The sequence below is a fragment of the Camarhynchus parvulus genome, chromosome 4 (assembly GCF_901933205.1).
Source record: "Camarhynchus parvulus chromosome 4, STF_HiC, whole genome shotgun sequence".
NCBI lineage: Eukaryota > Metazoa > Chordata > Aves > Passeriformes > Thraupidae > Camarhynchus > Camarhynchus parvulus.
The window spans coordinates 50065471-50090958 of NC_044574.1; positions in this window are offsets into that span (position 1 = coordinate 50065471).

Below are 25488 nucleotides of genomic sequence, written 5' to 3' on the forward strand. Positions count from 1 at the left end.
TTGGAGAAGGTTCCCAGACAGAGAAAATGGATGAGCTGCATTCATTACTGTGAAGAATAAAGGACAACTTCTTAGTAATAATCTTACTACTAGTCATCTTCACCTATACAAAAGTTTTCAGAAAAGAGGCAGAAAATAATAATGTGATTTCTAAATCCATCTCTAATCAGGATTGGAAGAAAAAAGCTTTGGCCTAGCACAGATTTGTGCATCTTTTGAAAGAGTTCTCATCGAAGACTTGTAAACTTAATCAACTTCCTTTCTCAATGCAGATTTTGGTTGGATTTTTTTGACTCAAATTTTTGAAATGTTTTAGAATAGATTCTTTCATTCTTTGAGAAAAAGTGTGTGGGATATAATAACAATTTGTCAGTTTAGTTGCAGTTTCATTCCTGCGTTTCAAGCATGTAGGAATGTATTCTCTGTGTGGACTGTACTTTTTTAAAGCTATTGTATACTTTCCTTTAAATGTATAATTACAATTGACAAAGTGGATATAATGGAGAAAAATAGACCACAGGTTAATGTGTGCCTAACAGCCAGATTTTACTGGAATTGCAAGTTTTTCTTATTAATAAATTACACATCTTCATGTGGCATGTGAACTAAGTGACAAACATAGCCATTCCCTTCAGAATATTCTGCACACATGCTATTATGGTGATATTAACACCTGGGTTTCTTTTTAAATGTTAAAGGGTATTTTTCTAGATTGTGGTAGCTTTTATCAGCCTGTCAAATTGTGAATAAGACCATGAATACATAATTGCCGTTTTTGTGATACTGCACCTATGTTTGATGCCCCTTGCTCCCAGAGGTTTCTTTTGTTTTGATGGGTTTTTCCCCCCTTTTTTGACTACTTTTAGTTTTCTTTCATAGGATAAACCAGTGAAATCACCCATCATAAATGAGTTCATCATATAGAGTTAGTTTTATCTTGTATGTAACATTAGTAGCTTCTTGCAAAGCAGAATTCTCAGGTTCATGTATATTGGAGTCGCTGGATCTTGAAGAGTTTCTGTTGCCTCAGGCAAAATTCTGAGGCTGCTTAATCATTTATCTTCTGGGAACAACAGTAAATCGTCTGTGAATTTAAATCTGTTTGAAAAGGTAACTTACACTGGAGTCACTCTTGGCATATATTAGGCAAAACTGTAATTTATACCCTCACAGAGTAGGCATAAATTTCCTTATATTTACTAGAAATCATTGCTTATAAGCAAGGTAAGTTTTTGAGTGTCACCAACTCATTAGTTTTATATGGATGTAAAAACAAGCTCAACACATAGATCAGATTTACAACTATGTCTAATTCTATTAAAAATTTGAAATGGCTGTTTTTTGGTTTTATTCTGGGAGTTAAAGGTTGTTCAGTGCTGGCTTTTGTTTATTGAAACTTTCAGAATTTGTACTAGGTTATGACCTAGATAAACATTACATGACTCCTATCAAGCCATAACTTGACTTTTATTTTTAGCCTAGGGTAAGGATGTAACAATTTTTTTTACTTCTGAAATAATTTTTTCCTGAAATGCTGGTCTCCCCTCCTCTTAAGAATGTATTGAGCCATGTAAAATGAAAGTGCTGGAATCTTCATGTTCAATTTACATTTAAGAGTGTGTGTGTCTAATGATGTTACTGGGTCTATTAAAAACTGTTCAGCAGATGAGCATGGCCAGAAATAAAATGTTTTCTAGTAAGGATATCTTCTGCCTTTTGATAAGAGCAGTATTGATGCAATGTATTATTTGGCTTACTGTTACTCCGGGATTGTCTTTTATATACAATTACCTGGTATAGCTGGTAAGAAATCTTTCCTAGTCATCCCATCTTTCTGGATGATTTGCAGCCCTTGGTAAATTGTACTTCCTATCTACTGTTAGAAGAGTTACATACAAAATTAAATGGGTACACTTTTGTGTAGTGTTTTGAATAGAAATTAATTGATTCTGAAGGCAAGACAGCCACTTCTTCCCAAAAGCTCTTACATAAAAAATACTTCTGGTTTTATCTTCAGGAATCATTTTATTCCTTCTATGGATTTCTGGTTAGTGATGTGACTTTGCTTTGTTGCAGCTGGTTATTAACGAAATCCTGGTGAATCCTGGCAGACGGCGATGTGCTCTGCAGGTTTCACCCCACACTAGCTCAAAGTCATAACATTTTTCACTACAGGTTGGTTTTGGTCTGGTGTGCGTTTTTTGTTTGTTTTGTTTGTGGGGTTTTTTCTTCCCCCAACCCCCTTTCCTTTATCTCTAGAGAACTTCACTCTCTGGAGTTTCCCCATCGTAACTCTTCCTGACATTTGCTCACTGCTTGAATTGATGAATGGTTGGATCTCCAGCAATATTTTGTCACAAGTATCTGGCTTTTGTGGTGCCATAACCTTCATGTAGAAATTGACAGAATGAGTCAAATCCTTGCTTGCTTCTGTAGTAACTGTTATTAAAAAAAGTGCATTAACTTGAGGTCTGTGTGAGCAGAGTTCACTGTAAGAAGTTTTTTCATATACTTCTGTTGGATTGTAGTGTTTAGAAAGGATGAATAGGTGTAGGGTTTTGCAACTAGTAGAAACTTCCTTTAAGGTTTTTGGTTTTACTGTCAGTGTCAGAGGTCATGTTTATAAATTCCTATGAATATTGGAAATTTTTATTTCTCTGGGTAATAACAGCAGTGAATCTTTCATGAGATCTTTTGCTGAGCTTTTCAGGTTGCTTCACATTGTCTACAGTAAAATAATAAAAGTTTTTTTTTAATGGGAGAAGACAACATTAAAGTAAGTATGTGTGTGTATTAGGCAGTGTGACAGAGATATCCTAGTAAGACTAATGATTACCTGAAATACTTGTCTGTGCTTTTGAAGCTTAACCCTTTTGCTCATCAATCAGTCAGCAGAGGCAGGTAGTGACCATTAGGTGGATTCATTAGCACCCTGCAGCCTTCTTGTACAGGGTGACCCACATCTGTCTTCATTAGAAGTTTGCCACTTGCCAGTAGTGAACAGATGGGTCATTACAGCCTACATTGCCCTCTGGGCATACCTGGAGGACAGACAAAGTCGTCCAGTACAGGACACACATGTGCGTTTATCTTCATAGGAACAGGGCAAGTAATTCGTGATAAGTCTAACACCATTAGGCCTTTTCTTTAGACAAGCCAGCTTATATTTTGTGGAGTTATTTGTATTATTATTTATTCTGTCTGATACCAGCTTTGAGAACATGAAAGGGCTAAAACAGACTTGAATTATTCATGACCATTTCTTAACTAATGTTTTGGAGTATAACATACAGTGATGCTGAACTGTTAATCAATATTTTCATTTGAACTCCAGGTGTGATTTCAGCATCTCATTTTCTTTTTCAAGAACTGGAATATTTTCTGTACAGACTAAATTATGATTTTTTTCCTTTTTTTTGGAAAGAATTCTATGAGCTAAGGCTGAAGATAAAATACATTCATAATTCTGTTGCCAGGAGAGGAAAGTAAAAGCCTTGTTTGCTTATTACTTCATGCTGTTTACACTGCATGAGCTTAAATCCTGTTCTAACACCATGGTTAAAGACATCTTTGAAAAAATCTACACCCTCTGTGTCACTTATTTACTATGAGTTGCCTACTTTCAAGATTTTGGAGCAGTTAAACATGGATTTTAAGTGTTAGCAGCATTATAATTGACATTCCACTTCAGTGTCTTTTGGACAAGATTTCTCATGTCACTGTGTTTAAGTAAAACACTTTTAAATGTGAGGCAAACTGATTGGAGCTGGAAAGCCTCATCGTGCCACTAGCTTTTCCCCTGGAATGCTCTCCCAAATGAAACAGGAACTACCTTCACTGGTGAAGAAAGGCTCCCTTTCCCACTTTAAGGAATTGTTGTTTTATTAAAAGTACCACCCAAGGTGTCATGCTCTCCTCTACTGGACAAATCTTATCTCCACTTAATCGTATCTACTATAAAGGGACTTCATTCTTATCACAGCATTTTTGTTTCTTTAGCTTTTTGTAGTAAGTTGTTTTCTAGTGGGCAGATGTTTGCTGAATTTAATAAGTATATTGTTTCTCTCTTTGTAGTTTAGAGTGCTAGTTTTGTACAGTTTGTTCCTGTGTTAAAAGAATCTTCTTTTATAAACAATATTTCTCTTACTAAACTTTTGTGAAAAATTATTCCTGTAAGAAAATGTTCATTCCATATTGCTGTGAGTTTCTGCTTTCTTTTGTGGCACTTAAAATAGAATTTAAAGGCAAAAGTATTTTTGGAGCTTGTGCCTGTTGTAACAGAGACCATTCCCTTTAGGAAGGTGTGACATTGTCCTACTGTTAAATTTCATGCAAGAATAAGAATTGACTATTTTGTTTATATTAAAAAAATAAAAATCATGTGGTCATCTTCTTTGGTTAGAAACTAGAAACCATTTTTGTTGAATAGATTTTAAAATAAAATAGATGCTATATATTTAGTGAAAAATACCATTAGTGAGGTTGTCATAAGTAATAGACTCGAAGGAAAAAACATTATGTGAAGTTTAATGTATAACAGATGAATTGGACATCACACAAAGATACACTTTCTACTTGCAGAAGAGATGATTAATTCCTCTTGATGCATGCAAGGGAGCATTAATAGCTGCTTGTGAGTAGTGCCATGTCTTGCTGCTGTAGCTGTTTTCTATGAAGTTTATTTCATGTGTATGTTATGCTCAATAAAAAGGTGGCAGAAGCTTGTTGCTGTAACTTAAGGAAAATGCTAAAATTTATTCATCCTTTCAGATTTGGAGAAATAGCACCCTGTGTTAGCATGTTCTTTGTATTTATGATCTCTGATTACCCAGCAGTAAAGATGACATTCAGCATCCATCTGGAATATTTGCATGTATTTATGCTGTTTGCAGAATCCATTAAAGTAATGGGAGAGGCTCTGATTTAAGATGATGTAGGTAACCTCAGTACGGCTGCGGAGTACGTGTAGCTGCTGATACAATCTTTAATTACATGATGACACTATGTTTTCCAGAGAATCTTGCCTTAGGGTATACAGAATAGATAGTGTTCATTGAGTGAAGTGCTTTTGCTTTATTTCCTTTTTATCTTCCGTGATCTGTGTGAACTCCATGCTATATATGGCACATCCTCTTTACTGTGTTCTGAAATGCAGGTGATTAATTTCCTTTCTAGTATTCCTCTGCTGCTTCTTGTAGAGGTTTTTTAACCTCCTTTACAAGCATAAAATGTGCCATCTTTCAATGACTCCTAGTCATGTTAATTTTCATTGCTTCTGTCCTCTGTTCTTTTTTTGATAACTACCATCAGATCTTTCATTCTTACGCCCATCCTTTGTGCATCTCCGATTCTCTCCTCCATCATTAAGAGATACACTTTTTTACCCCTCTAACAACCAGCTTTTCTGATAATAGTTGGAAATTACATGAATAGTTTTTATTCTGCTGTTAAATTTTGAATATGTGCAAAGGGATATAGTCTCTTGAAATTTTATCATGATTAAACCAGCTGACTGTTACAATGTATTAGTATTGCTGGAAAGAATGGCACTGTTTTACTACTGTGTTGACAACATGAACTCTTTTATGTTTAGAATGGCAATTCATAGTTAAGGAATAGTGGAATGATAAATACATTTCAGTGGCTTCATAATAGCATGTACCAATGCAGAGTTACCTTTCAGTGTTTAAGAAATGAAAAAAATTCATATTCTGTATAGCTATCTGTATTTGACAAATGCTGATTTGAAATAATGCTGCTTTGCAGATCATTCATTAAAGCTGCTTCATTTTTTTTCCAACAGGTTATCTTTTAGAATTTCAACAGGTAGTGGAGTGACTCATTAAGACAGCTATTTATTGGAAGTGGAGGCATGTGAACTAGCACTCATAAATTCTAGGGCATGTTAGCTCATTATGAGAATTAGTACTTGGCAATTACTGGTGCTGATCTGTGCAGTGTGAGATTGTTATATTGTGGGCACAGATATATGATGGCATCATGTTACACATTAATAAAAATATCTCCAAGATGTGAGGAAGCAACCTGATGCTAACAGTTTTAAAGCTGCGCTCTGTTGCATACATAGATCCTGGTGGGGAGACAGGAACTTCTCTGAAACTCCAGGGAAGAAAATGGGGAGTTCTGCTCAGAGCAATAGGAAGAGAGGTACAACACTGCTATTCAGCTCTAATCCTCTGCTGGGTGGCTTGATTAAACATTAGAAAAATTGTGGAAGGAAATAATTTTCTTAAGTGGGACCTTTCAGAATTAGTGTTACTTCAAATCCAATTCATTTTCATGCCTGATGTTTATAGCTTAAATGCAGATCGACAAATTTGACCCTTTTAAAAAGATTGCTGTAATTTAGCATCATTAACTATTTTCAGCATGATATTAATTAGAATATGCAAGTTAGTTGAGCTTTCTGGAGATTAAATTAATTTAATGGAGACAGTATTGGTATAAGGTAATACTTGTATAATATTATTGGATGTTATTTCTCAAGAAAAGATTGGTTTTTTGTATGGAGAAATCTTAATAGAAGTAGCTTTTGATATCTACAGCTATGTTGTAATTTGTGTCAACACATCTAAAAAAAATGGTATATCAGAGGCTGAGGAAAATTTGGGTTATGTAATACTAACATGGCAAATTTTTGTCACTTCTAAACTTTTGGTCTGGTTGGAGAGGCAGGGAGGTTTTGACCGATTTAAGCATTATCTCTTTTTAGTACTTACCAGCTGCTGGAGTGAACTTCCAAAGAACATAGACATAACTTGTGTTGGTTTTGGGCCGGGCAGATAGCTGAGAGAAATTACGCTTTTCAGCTCTAAAAGTATTCTAGTGTTGCAGTGGTTTCACTTACATTAATATGGCAAAAACATGGGAAGTTCTCCAGTGTAAAGTTTGACAGTTTAAGTTGTGTTTAAGGTCCTGAGAAACTGCTGAGATGTTTAGAATTTGGAATTCATACAGGCAATCTAAATATTCATCCAATCCTTATTGACTCAGTAGGAAGAATTTAATTACTTAATGGAATTTAGACTACTTTGTCTTTATTTGGTAATAATGTGTGTCTTAACCACAGACAGAACAAATCACCTGAATATTCAATAGTGTAGACTTCCAAAGTGCATTTGTAAGCATTTGGTTTATAGATATTACCATACTACCTAGAAAAAAAAGTCAGAAATAATCTGCCTCATTCAAAGAGAAATATAGATGGAATGAGAGAAAGCTCTGGGAGAATCCCCTGTTTTCAGTTTTAGAAAATGCATTGAATAAAGGCCCTTTGATCTTGAGGTTTCCCTATTCAGTATGTAAAATAAATGTAAGGGGATAAAGATTTGCAAAAAACTTAGCTTGTGTGTGCTGTGTGGAGTGAAGTGTCCAGGAGCAAGAAAGTGCTGGGATTTTTATATTTAAAACTGCTGTCACTTTCAGGCTCTGTTGTATCAGGCAGTAAATGAAGAACAACAAAAATCCCATGGTATAGGCTGCTCCATCCACCTGTAACTTTATGCTCCCAGCTGCTGTGCAGGTTCTCTCCATCCTGTGCACAGTGAATCTCCTTTTGGCCAGCACAAATGGGTGTGGTGTGAATCTATAACAGTTCACACAGGGGGTTTGTGGATCAGGATTTTGTTTTAGTATCTTTCCTAGTACTTAAGGGCAATTAATTCAATTGTACTTTAGCCCTTCAAAAACACTTCTACAGTCAGCAGAGCTCCAACAGACTTTTTGAAGTAAGCTTAAGTTAGTTTCCTTTTGTCTACATTTGCATTTTTACCCTTTTCAGCAATTCTTCAGCTTTATGTGGCAATGACATTGTCTTGAGCTGATTTACATTTCCTAGTACAGAAAAATATTAAAGGCTCAGAGAGTATTGCAAAATCCATTAATACCAAACCTGACATCTGGAAGGTCTTACAGCAAAAATTCAAGTTCTGATTCTGTTCTGTCACTTTGGGAACTATCAGTTTGGAGAGAAATTTAAAAAGTTACCGGATAACAAAATGCTACTGATGTACCAGAAAAAAAGGAATTTACATCTTCATAGAGTGGAACATGATTTTTACAGTAGGTAGTATTTACACATGAGGGAAAAGTAATTTTCAAAATATCGTGACATTTGTAATAATTTACATCTTGACTGATGTTCTTTTTTAAATGATTGCCTCCTGTTAAACCTACAGATGTAAAAAATAGGTGCTTTATTTGCCAGAATAAAGACTTCTGTCTCTTAAAAGTAAAAATAGCCTCTTAAAATCTCCATAGCTGCTCAGTTGTTTTTTTGCCCCTGAATCTCAGCATGTGCTTTTATAGCTTTGAATGTCATCATTCCATCTTTACCTTGATCACTTTATTTTTCATCTAGTTTTTACGAAACTGTTGTTCCATATTCCCTGTAACAAGCATTTCAGGAAATACTATCTAGTTGACTCCACAATGTCCTGCTCTAATACTCTATGGACTGCTTGACCTATAAACACTGAATTTGTTCGTATTGATAAAGTGAATTGTTATCCTGAAAATTGTCAGTTATATTTGATATGATCCCTTTGCATTATAAGGTGACTTTGTTGTTTCCATTTCAGTATCTTTCAGCTTAACTTTGAAAAAAGTGTGTTGTAACTATAACTAAATTTGGATGTGTGTGACTGCAGTTTTTATATAATTTGAATTTTTTAACTTATTGCTTGACTGATATTTTGCATTTGTAGTTTCTACATACAGCTGAAAGAAGGTTTTTGAGAGATTTGATAGAAGCTGTCATGCTTTGTTGTATGGTTTTGGGGTTTTTTTGCAGATTTTTTTGTTGCTATTCTTTTGGTATGCCTGATTTTTTTTTTTTTTTTTTTAGGGTGGTTGTATTTTTTTTTTCTTATACCACAGCATGGCTTTTTAAGCATTGCTAAGTTCAAGACTGGTAGTCAGGAGTAAGTTCTCTGGCAGCAGCTTTCTAAACTATGTGACAATTGAAAAGATTTGACTGAAATAATTAGTTTTACCAAGAAATCTCAGAAATTATTCAGGAAGCCTCCCAGCTGATACCTGAACTCAGAGTTTCATATAACCAATATCCTCTATTGCATTCTGATTTTTAATCCCCATATCTACCCCGTCTATTATTTTTTAAGTGTGTGCTTCTGTCTTACTCAGGTTGTCAGCTGATTTTTATCCAGGGGCTGAACTCCTGAGGGAGATTTTATGTTCCTTATGATATTTGTGGCAAGGTTTTGGCAGCAAGGTGGGGAGGGTGCAGGTGTGTCCTCTGCAGGAAGGGGTTCAGGGACTGTCGGACTGTCCCCGGCTTGGCACAGGCTCCTTGTCAGCCCTGCAATGGACCCACCACACACAGAGCTGGGCCCATCAGCCAGGCTGCTACCTCTGTGGAAATATACTTAGGAAAATGGAAAAAAAAATCAGATGGACAAAAGAGGAAGAAATAAAAAGAATGGGAAGCAGCAGAGAAGGAAGAGGTGCTCCAGGTATCAGGACACATTTTTCCCTTGCAGCATGTAGAGAATCCATGCCTGGATTCCAGAAGGAATGCAGCCAATGCAGAGTCCATGCTGAAGCAGCTTTTCTTTGACAGGAATTATAGGCTGTGGAGAGCCCATGCTGGAGGGAGGTCTCTGAAGGACAGCAGCCATGCTGGAGTGGAGTAGAACTGTGAGAAGGAGGGAGTGGAGGACAGAAAAGCAATGTGTACTGACTGCAAATCCCATCCGCTCGTGCCAAATTGGGATGAGTAGAGGAGCCTGGAGTGGCAGAGTGAAGTTCAGCCTGGGAAATGCAGGGAGGAAAAGTGTTGTTTTAACATTTTCTTGTTTCTCAAAAGTGAAGTTAACTTTTCCTAAAATGAGTCTGCTTTGTCCATGGTGGTAATTGCTAAGTAACCTCCCTGTGTTAATCTTGATCTAAAAGCTTTTACTTTGTTTCCTTTTCCTTTCAATTTAAACAAAAATAAAGGTTCAGCTAATGAAAATCAGTAGTTTTCTTGGTGTAGTTTAAAATTATGTGCCTAAAGAATGCTGAACCAGAAAATTGAGTTAATGGAAAGAATGGTGCTCTTCAATTTATTTCTGTGCTGTTTCCTGCCCAAGAGCCTTCCTTCCATGCAGATCCTCAGAGGGACTTTGCTTGTGCTCCCTGTATATGGTTACTGGCAAATAGACTGAAGCTCAGGATAGTGTAGGTGAAAGAAGCCAAAAATGGTCACTATGTTGTCTTGCTTAGGATGTAGCTGAATGCTAATCTGTTTCATCCCTGTTTCTGCAGAAACAGGGATGAAAAGGCTTCCCAGTATAAGGGAAATTATTAAGTTTGACTCTAATATCCATGTGCAGCAGTCCATATTTTTATATTCAAGATGGTGTAAATAAAAAATAGATTTTTCTGCTAGACAAAATAAATATATTTTAATTAATGGTTGGAGTAGTTCAGTATTTTTATACTTCTGAAATATTCAATGACCCTTTTTTTGTTAGGAAAAAAAATCATTCAAGTTAAAGCACTTATGTCACTCTGATTTGTATTTCCACCACTGGTTGTAATTCTGTTCATAGTTATGTGTGAATCACAAGAAAAATTTGCAGTTCTGCACATTTTACTTGTCCTACAGCATAGAATAAAAGTGGTTTCTGAACTCTCACAAAGTCTATAACTGATAGCAAGTGTAATTGTGTGCTTAAATAACCTTAAATTTGTCTGATATGTTGCCACTCCCTCTTGGCTCCAGAATAATCTGATGTTAATACAAGTATTCTCTTTCATCATAAATGATTCAATAGGACAGCTTGTATTGGAGTGATAGCAGTTTAATGAAAGGGTAAACATGGGAACGACTGATTTTAATCATCAAAATTAATTCTACTATCTTTTTATAGCAGAGTTACTCAGAACAAAGTTAATTATTGCTTACTATTGTGATTAACTTGTACACAACCATTTTTCTGTATTCTTTGTAAAGAAAAAGGCCTGTAGTAGCATAAAGAGATCTTACTAGATTGAGTAAAAACTTGGTACGAACTTCAACTTCTTTTGCTGCTAGTCAAATTCACAACATTTGGTTGAAGGTTATCTTTTCCTAGATATAAAACCTTTTCCCATGTACTGTTGCAATTTATAATACAATTGTGATTTAGTTTGGCTCTGATGGGCCTTTTTTAACTCTTTAATCCAGATACATGATTTTAAGGACAGCATTTTTTACTTCACTATCTCACATCAATTCCACAGTTGTTTTCCTCTCTTGAGCCATGATATCTTGAAAGTTGTTTTGCTTGGTCTAAAGCCCTTTGATTTTAAAAAATAGGCTGTGTTTTGATCACATAGAGCAGGTTTTTTCCCAAAAAGCGAAATCCATGGTAACTCAGGTTAATGTAATTTATGTTGCAATTGCATGAAGAAGTTCTGCAGATGTAGTAGAAAAATCCCAGTAGCTGTGTAAGCTGAAAGAAAATGCTATGAATTAGGCAATCAATCACCAGTTACAGGTCACAAAAACCCCCCATTACAGTGTTGTATTCTAATGTAAATCTTTCCTGTTATTAAACGTACAAAACTAATTTAGGAAAATGTTGAGTTGCTATAAGATTCATACCAGAAGTAATTTAAACAACAAACATTTCTCTAAAACTGCACTTAACGAAAATTGATTGTACTTTTCTCATGAGAGGAAACATTCTTATGAGGAGAAACACCTCTGAGGAGGAAATTATGGTCTCAGTAAACTCAAGAAGTAGAGATGATAACAGCAACATTTCGGGACTGTCTTAATGTGCCAATACTTTGACAGTGTGCAAGACAGACACTGGTTGTTAAATGTGAAATAATTTTGGATTAATTTATTCTACCTGCATTGTGCCATTTTTTCCCTATAAATTACCTCACAAAATACAACTTGGAATGGCAGGACTTTGTAATATCATGTAGCATGAGGTGTTTAGAAAGATCATTCTTTTATATGGCGCTCAAATACAGAGATCTAGTGTTAATTTATGTTCTTCAATTTATATTCTAACAAAACAAGCAGTGTCCTTCTGAAGGACTAACATGTTTCACAGGTTTGGATCTAGTTTTCTCCAAAGTAAAACAGATCCCTATGAGCTCTATGTAGTCTTTGATACAAATCTTGCATGGGCAAAAATTTCCAATTAGAATTGTGCGGTATGTTTCTGTCTGTGCTACGAGCAATATAACTTGAGTGTTTTGAACTATACGCAGCCTTAGAACTTTCCACTGAACCTTGGCCTTGCAGTAATTTTCGAACAGGGGACTCAAACTACAAACTGAAAAACTGTAATAAGTGAAAGTTCAATTGTGTTTTGTGGTTATATCTGTAAATATTGAAATAAAAAAGGCGTTTACTCTGTAACATATGTAAAGCCTTTTGGGTGTTGTGGATGATATTGCCTGTGACAAAGGTGTGATGTACTTTACAGAATAGTCACAGAACATGCTTTTGCTTAAGTGAGTACATGACTATGAATTATAATTTCTACTGGCCAGTTTGTTTCTCACACCAACTTAGTAGTGGCATGTAGATGGGAGGGCAAGTGGTTGAATGATTCTCTAAAACAAATTTATACAAACCCCTATTTTTTCCCAATACCTTTAACAGTGATTGTTTACTCAGCCTAATCATTCCCTTGTGGTGGTATCCTAATGATGAATTCCTATAGTATTGAAAATGAAAGCTGTAAAAAAAAAGTATATTTGGTGTATGTCAGGACATCAGTATTTAGATCTTTATCTCTTCAGTGTTTGCCTTTTTTTGAGAAGCAAGATTTTTGTACTCCTCATTCTGCTGATTATCAAAGAGCTTTAGAAATAGATCTTCAAAAAGAATGTGGAAAGACAAAATGTGTGTGAGAATTTGGAAGGGGTTTTTTTTTCAAATGAGCAGCATGGTTTTAAGAATTGTTTGTACTTAGTGAAAAAGGAGAACTAACCAATGAGTGGAGAGCTAGGTACTGACTGGTAAAACATGTCTGCGCTTTCGTGCACAAATGTATATTTTTCCTGTTTTGTAAAATTGATGAGATTAAAGGCAGAACCAATCAGTTTTACACTTCTTGTCATTTAAAGTAAAACATATTTTACTCAGTGGTGTGAAATCTAAGCTTTTCTGTGAAGTTTAAAGGACAACGTATAATTATGAAGCTGTGTAATGCTAGAGAAGAAACGACCAAAGTAGGGTGATGAATCAGAGGTGCTACTTGCTCTTTTTGAAATTACACGTTCCTAGACTTTTAGAAGATTTCTTGCCTATGTTTTTGTTGCCTACTCTTTTCTTTGTCACAATCTCCATTCTACTTCAAAATTATGATATTTTTAAAATATATTCTTCCGTGCTTGCATCAGGTGTCATAGAATTTTATAACATATTACAACCTGTTACTTTATAAATCATCTTCTACTGAAGGGAAGCATTTAAAAACATGATAAATTTTAAGGATTTTAACATTATATTGCCATGTTTGTTACTGAGAGCTAATTATCTTCTGTCTATACTCAAGGATGAATAGCCTATTTTTTTAAAGATACATAAACTGAAATTGGTACTACTTTTGCCCTAAGAAGAATCATGCTCATTCACCATTGTTGTTATTTTAATATTTAGATCTAATTTGATTCAAATATGGAGCACAAAAACATCGCTTAACAGGCCGAAATATGTGTTAGCACTTCTCATTGATACATTACTCTTTATTGCGTTCTTTTGTGCAGGGATGCATACAGAAAGAATGAGCAATTATATTTCAGAATGCTATTTCACTCTGTCATTATTAGTGTGCATATACAAGAAGAAATTATGAAAATATTATTGTTGTTCTTTTGAAATGTCAATGGAGAAAATACCACCAAATGTGCTTTAGATAATATAAGCAAATTGCTTCGTGTTATATCAAAATGTTCCTTAAATCTCCTTTTTAATTCAGCATATCTACTTCAGCTACGATAGTTGTCTTTTATTAAAAAATCTCCTAAAATCAGGTGATCTCCTACATTACACATTCTTATATAATTATGAAAATATTTAACCTTCTATATGCTGATACCCTTTGAGGATGACACTTGTTTGTGTTATTTCTCATTTTCAGCTAAATATTGTAAATTGCAGGAATGAGTGCTCAAGTTTTAGGATTTGTGTATCAGGGCCTTGCTCAGTAAATAGTATCTGCATTGTAGTAGTTATGCTCCTCTGGGATTACACATGAGACCATGTTGGAAGAGGAAAATTATTTTTGTTAGAACAGTGGATATAAAGTAGGTACATGTGTGAGGAGATATGGGAGAGGGAACAAATGCTTCTGGGAGCTTGACTGCTTTTTCAGGTGATTAAAGAAATATTTTTCCAGGATGATCACATTGGGAAGGACTTTTTGTACCTACTTTTTACTTTTGTAAAATCACCTCATTTCTCCAGTAAAAGGGACACTTGATGTGAATTTTGTGGCTACAACAGGATGCTGAGCCAATTGAGCTCATGGGGCGTTGAAATGAATAGGATTTGTTGTAAAGCAAAACACAAGGAAGCCCTCCTGGGGCCAGGACTTCACAATATGTACGTGAATGCTTGTCAATACTTCTAACTTTCATCAATCACAATTTTTTTTTTTTTTTGTGAATGATTTTGCCTTGTGAAGCAGAATCACATTTGTTCCTGGTTGTGTCAGGGGTATACTTGCATCCACTATTTGACAAGGATGCGTTAGATAATTCCAGTCTAGCTTAGAACTGGAGAAAACTTGTAGGAAGAGAATGGATTTGGGACTATTGAATGCATAACGTACACGTGTCCATGGCAACACATGTGCTTCTCTTCTCTGTGTCCATTTTGGAACTGTTTAGAAGGGACAGTGCTCTTCACAATGCTTTCAGAAAACTAAAAATTAATCCAGTTACTGAAATCTACCATGGTAAAGAAGAAAGTCTCTGTAAAGTAGGAACTATAAAAAGAAGTTGGCAGGTTTAATCCCCTCTGAAGCTGTAATCTTGCAAACTGCTGGTAGGCTGCCATTAAGCTGTTCATAGTCTGCAGGACTTATAGAGAGTACTTAATTAAATATAGTCTTTTATGGCCACTAATACACCAGGACAGTGTCCTGCTGGTGCTGCCCTTTACCTGCTCTTTCCATTTCCTGTGCCTGAAATGCTCTGAGATTGGTTAACATAATTTGCTTGAATTAGAAAAGAAGTAAAATAAATTCTTCAGGTAGTGTTTAGATGTACCTCCATGAAGTTATTTTTGTTCCAGTGACAGGAATAAATTTTATTATTTATGTGTCTAAATGTCTGTCAAGTATGCATAACACAGTATGAGGATCTATTAGTAGTGTGAAGATATGTATTTATATATTTTTGTGTTTTAGAAATAGCTGATGTTTTAGGGAGAGATTCATATCTCCAGGAGGTAGAGAACATGCCTGTCACTCATCTTTTACAGTAATCTCCATGATTCCTTTCCTTCGAAACCAAACAAAATTCAAGGTCAAATCCATCCTCTCTGTCCTGATTGTCTAGAACTTAAAAGAAATGGAAAAAAAAAAAGTAAAAGAATTAATAGTGACTTTTTATATATGTTTTAGATAGTAACATTAGCAAACACTAAAATAATTTACAAGCTGTTCTATCTAATTAAAAACTGTTTTCAAATCTCTTTATGTTTAGAAGGTCCTATAAACTGAGTGATAAAATCCACCTTGGGTATTGTCCCCTAAAAATAAAGACCTTACATGATATTCATACTTTATTAACACACAATTTTATATTTTCTTCAACACTGAAAATTTTATCTTATTGTAATCAAGAGTCTTATCTCATAGTGCTGGATATCTGCCTTCAGAGAACTGTGAAATGAACACCTAAATGATCTTACTGTAAGGGGTGTGGTTGGATTGGTCACAATCAAATATGTGCGTCAGTCCTAAAAAAGCTTTTCTTTAATGCTAAGGTCTTTTCCAGAGAGAGCCAACTAAAATCCAGATAATAGAAACTGGGATCGCAGCTGCTCAGAAGTGTCTTGAAGCTTTGTTTACTCTTTTTGAGAAATTATTTTGTAAGATTTCTGGTATCTTTATCTTAGAGTTACTTCAGTTAGAAACCCCTCAGCAAGGTTAGTTAGGGAAGTGAATGTTGTAACAACAAATATAATTAGTATTTGAAAGTACTGTCAATACACTTTTTTTAAGGCAGTGGAAAATTAACTTTCTAGATACCACTTTCTGACGCTAACAAAGCTCTGCTTAATTAGGTAACAGTAGAAACTGAAGTACTCTAGAGAATATTCTCTGAATTACTAGCATAGTTAAAGTCCATGACAATGTAAAACATAGATCTGCAGAATTCTGATTTTAGCATGCTTCTTGATTTAATCAGGCACTCTAAATCCTGTGGCAGATAAATGAGGGACTAAAAAAAGTCAAAAGAGATTATCAGAAAGGAAGCAAAGGCTGACTTAGAGTTTTAAAGCAGCGAGAGAGAAGTTTCTCCATTGAGGAAATATTCTGGATGTGTAGACTGGCTTGATCTGAGTCTCAGTCTTAGAGGGACAGCAGAGAAAACAAAGACAGGGTGATAGTGATGACTTGAGACTGGAGGAAAAGACACAAAAAGAAGTCAGGAAAAAAAATTTGACTTGATTTACTGAAAACCAGGAACGAAATGAGGGATGAAAAAACCAAACAAAAAGTTATGTGGTTTAAGTAGCAGTTCTATATTTAAGCACAAATGGGAAAGACAAGTTTAAAATGTGCTAATAATGATATTCTCTATAATTAAGTGGAATCTAAAGGATTATTCAATTTTTTTTTTCCATTTGGGATTTTGGCTTTGTTACTACTGCAGGAATAGAATACCAAACATGGGTTTGGGTGGTTTTTGCCCTTATATGGGAAGATTTTAACTGTTCTGAGTGCAAAATGGGATTAAGTATGGTTCTGAAAAGACTAAGTATTTTTAGCATTGTTACTAGTTTTTTTTCAAATTAGTTATATCCTTGTTGTATTAGAAATAGCAGTTTAGTAACTTGAACTTTATTACGTTATCAAGTTGCGAATGTGAGTAAAAAGCTGAAGGACTGTATCCAGAGAGAACAGAAAATACATAGCATTTTGAGTGATTTAGTAACTGGATTGCTTCTAGCTCTGTTCTTTCTGTAAACGTATCTTGCCCAAGCAGTTAAGTGGCTTCTATTCAAAAGCTAGAACATTTAAAATATGTTGTTAGAATTATAGCCTTCATACTGAATAACTAATAGAGCGACTTTCAAGCTGTACTGAGTGTACACCACATACCCCAGCTAATGGGAGAGCCAAGACTTGGTGAGTTATTGTGTGGAATTCCAGGTTGCTGACCAAAATTGTGAATTTAGACTCTAGATCCATAATACAGAGATCCAGCTCAGTCTTTTCTATAACATCTCTGTCTCGAAACAGGTTTTGGATGTTTGCATTTCTTCAAGTGGCCTGTTGTACTGTGAAAAGTAAAAAGTTTCCTATAGTTAACAGTAACAAGTTTCCTATTTTTTGCTTCTGTTTAAGCATTTTCTTAGTGTATATTGAATTTTCAGTCTATTTCCTGTTTTTACAGAACAATTTATTGAAAAACACACAACACAACACTTAGGCCTAAGATGAGAAAACATCTATAACTTATTAACTGAATTAATTTAACTGAATAAATTTATAATTATTTAAGTACCTGTTTGAAAAGCAGCAATTATAATGCATGTTTCAAAATCAATACACAGTGTAAATGCTTGCTCATTTTTATAAATGTGTAATGTGTGCATACTTTCTACCAATTTAGTAGTAAGGACTGAAATTTCAAGGGCTATTATTAAGAGAAAAGGTGGCACAGTGGCTAAAAATTGTTTTTAGGTGACTAATTTGTTGGTAGCTGAAATGGATAGAACATAAAGGATAGTTGAGGTGTCATACCCTATATATGGCATGACATAGTGCTCTTGGACTTGTTTCTGGAATGTGCAAAGGAGGAGTGCTTTGTCTCTGTAGTTCAGAGAGATTTGTAGGAGATTTGTTGTAGTAAATTAGAGAAGCCAGAGAAGAGAGAGCCTGCTAAGGAAAAGCAGTCATCTGATTTCCTCTGAAGGTCACAAGTGCTGAGAAACTAGAGGTGCTGAATGAGGTACCTGCTACTTAAAGAAAAACAAGTTGGCGATGGATGGGAGTTTAGGGCCAATGGATGAGGAAAATTTGCTTGGAGATGTCAGTTCACACAGAAAATTTTAATACAAATGTCTCCAACTGAAGCAGCTGCAGGTAGAGCTAGAATGGAAAAGAACTGCCCTAACTGAAGTATGACTCTGGGGCTGGAACAGGGTAAATACAGCACTAAACTGACCTACATCACAGGATGTGCTAAAAGCAGTGTGTCTACCACTTAAACACAGAGCAGTAACTGAAAAGCAGCATCTTTGTCAAGCAATAGACAGAACATTCCTTTTAGGTATTTTCCTTGGTTTTCCTTCCCTCTGTTTCTGAAAAGACAAGGCTCCAGGAAAGAAATATCTCCAGTTCAGGCTGAATTATGTGTGTACATTACTTATTTTCTTTCTTCTGTTCTTCTTAGCCATCACTTTTCATTTGAGAGCACGTACTCCACTGGGCTGGTGCGCTGTGCCTCGGGGAGTGTTCTGGGCTCACAGCCGCGTGCTTCGCCTTCACAGGAGAGCACGGTTCAACTTCATCATCTACTCTACCTCTCTTATTTTGTATTAGAATTATATCCCTGTCTGCTTCAAGGGAAACAGTCCCATTTAAACCTTTAAACTGGCTGTTGGAAGTTAATAATTTTGTTAGGCAGGGTTAATAAAAATTTCCATTGTCTGGCATTTATGGTACTGATAATTTCTTGAGACTGCCGTGCTTGAAAACACATGGTGTATAAAAACTGAAACAATACTAAAGCCAAGAGCAATGGAGGTTTTCTGCTTACTAAGGTGTTTAGCTATAGGAAATTTTTGCATGATTTCATGTGGGGTTTTAAAATTCATCTGATGAGATAAATTACTCCATTAACTTTACAATAGATAGCTATTATTTTATGCTCATCTAATGCTGTGATACCATATGGCAGTGGAGATCTGTATGCCTCTAAATGCTTTACATTTTTTTTGTCATTTTGTAGTAAATTGTATTTCTGGAAAGGAATGCTTTTTATGTAGCTACTATGATGGTATTTCAATATTGCCATTACTTTCCAAAGTTGGTTTTTGAAAAATCTGTGCTCAGTGTGTTAACCCTGCAATGCAAAGATTGTCTGTTCTCCCAGGCAGCCAGTGTTCCATGAACAAAGAATGTTCTTAGGGCTATTGGTGGCTCATTTTTTTCTATATGCTAACTTTAGGATAGAAATTATAGAAGGTTATTTCTCATTTTGTTTTCCTTCTTACAGTAGGATCTTCAATGATGGTCCTTGGCAAAAATGCAGCTTTCATATGCATTGTGCATTAAAAAAGACTAGCTCTGGATTTGAGTATTTCTATGAAATTAATTCTTGTCCAAGGTTCTTTTCAGTTTAAATTTGTGTTTAAGGCAAATTTTGTTTTACAAAATTGACTTATGAGGTGTAGAAAAGTTAACTCGTCAGATTTGGAATGTGGCTTTTTTTTTTTTTTTACTTAAAGGGGTAATCCTTATTGAAACATGTTTTTTTTTAACCTTCTGTATTATTTTAGTAACAAATACACTTTATTGTGGCTGGCACATTCCATCAAGGGTGTCCCCAAAGACCCTGGCTGTCTTTATGTTGCAGCCCTCAGAAAATTAACCTACTGTCTCGATGGGCAGCCGTGAATGCCAGCTTTATGATTCTCATATATACCTGCTGTTTAAAGGATAACTTTAGTAGCATGAAATGTTTTGTGTCATGCTGATTAATTGAAAGATAGCAACTGATGGAATCACTGCACTGAAGTCAGAAATTCCACACCTTCTATATTGTCTGACAAAAAATTCGTAAGAAATAGTGTGATACAGCAGCTTTCTACTGGTCAATTATTCTTGCGTGTACAAAAAATTGGATGGATTTTTGGATAAAATTAGAATTTATTTATGTGGTTATAATCAGGTATAAGAGAAAATTTAAAAAAGCAATCTTCATTATTGTAATAATAAGGACACTAAAAAACCCCACCTTGTGCTTTATGCTCATATCAGTGATCATGAGTGTGGCTCCTGTTAGCTTTAAACCATCTTTTTTCCATATCAAGCTGGGAAGCCAAGTCCTGGCATCATGGACTCATTGAGGGCTATAAGGAATAAATGTTCATTATTGGCTATGGTAGCTATGAAAATTGGGATTATTCTTTACAAATGGACTGTGATAAAAAATTAATAATCAATTATATTGCCCTTTTGAGTGTTTTTAAAATGCTCAGGCATGATATTTTTATTTTTGGACAATACGTAGCCTGAGATCTGATTTTGCTCTCTGTCTTTATAAAGAACCTTTTGATCTGAATATCAGTACGTGAAGAGGAAGTGAAAAATAATGATCAATTTCTGTACTTAAACACATGCTAATCTTTCTGAAAAAAAACCTGCTTCAACATGACAGCATTGAGATTCTGGCATGTGACTCTAGCATCCAGCTGTTTAAGTTCCTCACATCTTCCTGTTTAGGAAGTCAATTTATTCTTTACAGAACTTATGTTGTACAGATAAATTTGAGACTATCATGAAATAAGACATAGTAATCAATTTCAACTCAGCAGTTGCCTGCTATTAATTGCCATTTACACACATTTAAATGCAAAGCTCATGATAGCGCCAATTCATAAAATGTTAAAGATATTTTTAATATGGAGAAAAGTTTTGAGCTCTGTATGTGGCAGTAAGAATTTGCATTCATGCTCAGGTAGGCATCTCACAGTCCTTTAAAGATTTCCCCTCAACACAGGCTCATTGTGTTCTTGAAATCTGACTGAGAAGATATTTCTGGATTTGTAGCTAGTGTGTATATTTAATACATAATGCAGAGCAGTAAGTTGTAATAAAATAAGATAATTTGACCAAGATATGATCTTTAATGTGTTTTCGCTTATGTTTATCCATTGATAATGTTAGCTGATAATAATAATAACAATAACGATAGCTTTTGTGGCTTTTTGAGTTCTTGTTTTGTGCTGCCATCATCCACAGAAAGTCCATCCAGTTCCTACGTGTGTGGTCTCATATTTGGGATGTCACTGAGACATACTCATATATTTCTGCGGTTAACACCTATTCTGGAATTAGCTCATGGAATACTTTTGCATTTTGTTAGCACAAAGAAAGAATTCCAGAAAATGTGATAAATGGAAAGCCCCAACTCTTTAATTCCTAGTTATCAGGGTAAGGCATGATCTATATGAATATTTATGTATGATCCCATACAGATAATTAACAAATAATGTTGCCAAGGTAAAAGCATTGTAGGATTAAGGCCTTTACAGGCAAGACAATCTGAGAGAAGTTGTTACCCCTTTGCTATTATTGGCCCAAGGATAAGTGTAAATGCAGGTGAATCCAGGTAAATTATTTTGATCAAAGAAGCAAAATTCTAGCACTTGGATCTTTCTGGCATTTATATATTGACATTTATTGCCACTCAACAGCAGATCAGTATAGAGCTAGAATTCTATATATAGTCTATTCTATAGAACAAATTTATGGTATCAACTAATATTTACTTTAGTTACTTCACTTTGAATAAGTAGAATTTTTTAGTTTGTTTTCAGTGTGACCTAACAAAACTTTTCCTTTTTTTTTTTCCTTTTTTCTTTTGACTATCTTTTCCCTTGATTGTAGCATGTGCTCTAGGAAGAGATGTGATGTTACCTCTTTCTGAAAATCTTTCATTGTCTCCTTCAACCACAAGAGCATAATTTCAACAGTTTTTCTTTTAGAGTTTAAATAGGTTTGAAGATAAAAAACAGGAAAAATCTTTAAAAGCAAATCCTTGGTGAAATATTCATTAATATGAAAGCTCCAAATCCCTGTGGAATGCTTTGTGCCTCTTGTTTGTATCACTTCCAAGCCTGCTGCATTCCTCCCCAGCCCTGGTGTGAACATGGGACCACCTGGGTGAGTGTTTAGCTCAGAGCTGGGCTGAAGCTCCAGAAATGAGTCTGTGTCAATGTCTCGAGGTTCTGTAAAGCCAAGTGCAAGGTACTGCCCCTGGGTGGGGTGATCCTGTTAAATCAAAAGAATTTATCTAAAAAACTCAGGTACAATATATGTTCCAGGTGGCTGCATGCAGCTTTTGAATTTAATCAATTTATTACTATTATTTATTTTTAGATGAATGAGGTCTGTAGTGAGGGTAAATTGATGTATTTCTATTGTCTTCTGTAGATGGAAATCTAATTAATATCTTCACAAGGCTCTTTTTTTTTTGTTGTTTGTAAGTTGCATCTTGAAGGAAATCTGTTATTTATTAATCCTCCCTTGTTGCTACATGCTGCAATGAATTAAACAAGTAGGCCCAATCTTGAATTATTTTCAAAAAGCTTCTAAACAATGGGTTGCCTAAGAGTTACTGTAAAATGTATTTTTATTATTTGAATTTGGGGAGTTTGTCTTTATGAACTGCTTTGCAGCAAGGGCTTGCAGGGGCTTCAATGGTTTTATGTCTGCTATTACTGTTTTAAAACACATTTTGGTAATTTGTAACTTGAAGCTTCAGAAATGTCATTCAATTTTGATATCTAAATATCAAAAGACAACAATGTCTGGAAGGAATAAAGTTACATTTATGCTCAAATGGCTTTAAGAGGTTGAATTAAGCAAAAAGGTGGGATGATTATCAGTGACCAAAGGTCTTATCTAGATACTGCATGTCCCAGTGAAATGATACAGCTTTACTGAGGCTGGGCTCAGTTCCCTGAGTACTGGTAGGACTAGAAAGTCACCATGGCTGCTCCTGGCACAATTCAAATCTGATCAAAGATGCACCACACAAATTCGTAATTTTTTTTTAATTACTGAAACATATTTCAGCAGATTAGATGAACAATGCTGGGTATTCAGCTATGTTTCCACCATGAAATTAAGAAATAAATTGTTTTTTCTAGAGTCATTCTTTGGATGCTTTCATGGTCTGATTATTATTTTAGCTGTCTGCTCTTTAGATATGTCCAGCCTCTGCCATCCCCTGCCAGTTTTTAATGATCTTGGAGATTTGGACCTTCAACACCCTTCTCATAAAAGCAGGGTTTCTCCTGAATCTTTTTTCTTCCCTTTGCAAGAGTTTTTTTCCTTTATAATGTGATGTATCTCAAGATCTGAAGTAGCTCAGATGGATCTGTAGGGCCAACTGATAAGTCAATTTTTTTTTAAAAGCACAGACCAATTTTGAAGCATCTCAAATAGGAACTTTTTAATGAGCCAAGGGCATATTTTGAATGTGCAGGTCAAAGAGAAGGGACTAAAATGTTGATGATTTATCTGAATTTGTAGATTAAAGGCTATATAAAAGTAATTAATTCTAAATTATGTCAATAATGCTTTGAATGAAGTAGAAGACAACTGTAAGTCCTCATAAGAGGATGAAATTTTCTATGTGGCTTTAAACTTTGGGTGATTCTAAAACTCTGGCTATTTTCAAAACTATTTTCACACTGCAGATGATCTGACAGCAGAGCAATAGGAGTGTGGTTGGTGTTGTGAGGCTTTGACTTGTCAGTCAGACTTTTTGCATATATTAAATGCTACAGCAGCACTTCTTTTTCCAGTTAGAGCCCCAATACAGGCACCTTCCCTATCACTTAAGTACATGCACACAGAGATTTGTAATAAAAAATATGTCTGGGTTTCCTTTTTACCATTAAGTTCTCTGAAAAAGAAATATTTTTTCTTTATAAGTACTTTCAAGAAGCACATCATTCTATGATTATATATATATATATATAAATACTTTCTTATTTACATGTGTGTATGTATCCATTAAGGATGTATCTAGTTTATATATAAACTCCTGTTCTGTGAAGTTGCTATTGAAAAACCAATTTTGTTTCTAAGTCATTAAAACGCAAAGATAATTTTGAAACTTGTGAGTTTGTGATAATAGTTTTAGATCTTTAGATATCAGAGGACAAGACTTACTAGGTGTCTTTATCTTTTGTTTTAAAAACCATTCCTGAGTAGCTTTATTGCTAATTTTAAAGGAAAATAGTTTATTTTATCAGCAATGTATAAGGCTGAAAAAATTGTGATTTTGAGGAAAGCCTGACAGAACCTTAAATATAGCAGGAGCTAGCAGGTGTCACCATAAAAAATTAGTGATTGGGAAGAATGGCTATAAATAGATGAGCCATTTTAGTCATTTGCCTTTGAAAGCAGTTTAATAATTCCATGCTGAGTCCCCTTTCAACAAATTTAATGAAAATCAGCATGATGTTGTGGCAGTTCCTATTGGATTCTTTCACCATCTTCTTGTGTTTCATGGTGTGAGAGATTAAAATAGCATCTAATAAACTACATTAGCAGCTCTACATTCCTGATCTGAGGCACAATTGCACACAATTCCTCCTCCTCTGGAGGGTGCCCCCGTGTTTCAGTTCATTGTCACCATGCCTAGGAACTGAGAATTGCTAAACAGCAATTTTGTGCCTTTATTCCCTATTCATTATGATTGTCAGTGTGGAGCTACTCTGAGGCATTCTGAGCAGGAAGTAATGATTTGATTTGCAGCCTACTGTGAAAATTTATTGAATTGAATGGACTTTTCTGAAATTCTACTCGATGAGCAGGAGAAAAATAGATGCCTGTGTCAATGTTGTCTATTGGTTTCCATAGATATAAGACAATGCAATATTTTAGGCTTAGAAAACATTCTTAATCAAATATGGATCACTTAAAAGCATTTTTCTTTTTTTTTTTTTGTCTTTGCATTTAGGATCAAGAATCCTAAATGAGTTTATCGCAGTGCTTGAGGAGCTATGCAGTTGCAAGGGAGTTCAATATAGGGTCAGCTGCTGGGGACTTTCTGAAACTTAATTATTTTTACACTTTTTGGTTTCCAGTAAGCTTGAAGAATATAATAGAAAAAAGCACAAAAAATGGTGACTGCATTTTTTGAAACTATTTTAGAGGTAGAGTTTGTGGTTACTTTTGAAGTCTCAGTATGCTCTTAGGCCACTGGGAGAGACTGTAATTCTTGGGCTCAAGGCACAGTGTCTATATAGTGCTCTCATATTCTCAGTCCTTTCAAGTTTGGGAACTCTTGTTGCTGGTTAAAAGAATAAAAATATTGGCTGTAGAGGAAGGTGATTTAGTTGAATATTTAAACTATCTGTGTATAAAATACATGGAAAAATATTTTTAAATTAGGTGTTCCTTCTCTAGCAAATAATGGAAATTTTAAACTAAACTGATACTTTTGCACCTCAGACCCTGACCAGGAGAGATGTCTGGAAGGAACATAGACTTACAGACTTCCAGACAACACAATATAGACAATTAAAAAAAT